The sequence below is a fragment of the Egretta garzetta genome, unplaced genomic scaffold (genome assembly GCF_000687185.1).
Source record: "Egretta garzetta isolate BGI_Z169 unplaced genomic scaffold, ASM68718v1 scaffold476, whole genome shotgun sequence".
Taxonomy (NCBI): domain Eukaryota; kingdom Metazoa; phylum Chordata; class Aves; order Pelecaniformes; family Ardeidae; genus Egretta; species Egretta garzetta.
In genome coordinates this window covers 17,629-18,214 of record NW_009259979.1, presented here as the reverse complement: position 1 = coordinate 18,214, position 586 = coordinate 17,629, and positions in this window count along the sequence as shown.

Genomic DNA, 586 nt, shown 5'->3' with positions numbered 1-586 from the left:
GGGTGATGCCCCCAGAGCCCCCGTCTCTGTCTGGGCAGACCCTGGGCATCGTGCATGCCCCTGCCTCGCTCTGTGCCTCAGTTTCCCCACTTCCCCCTGGGGGTGAGCCATCCCTCCTGGCGTTTTGTAGGGAGTCGTGGCCCCCCTTCCAGAGCCGCGGGCAGGAGAACAGGATACAGGTGGGATCCTGACCTCCACCGAGGGACAGACCCCAGCCCCGAGCACGCTGCCTGGAGTGGCAGCCAAGGGACACATTTGCCCATCATTTTCTCCGTCAAATGGAGAGGCGGGAGGGGGCCGGGTGCGGGTGCCACCCCCGGGATCAGCACCGGGCAGGATCAGCTTTGCCTCCCCTCTCTGGAAGGATGCTGGGGCCTGTCCTTAGAGCAGGGGACCAAGGACCACTGTCACCTCCCCTGAAGGGCTCCAGGGGAGCAGGGACAGCTCTGTCCTGGTGTGGGAAGGTGGCTGTCCTTGGGCAGGGGGTGGTCCCGGAGAGTGGACCCTGTGCTGCGTTTTGACCCCACGTTCCTCTGCTGCCGGAGCCGGCTGCCACCGCAGAGCCACCGCCACCGTCCCCCCGCCC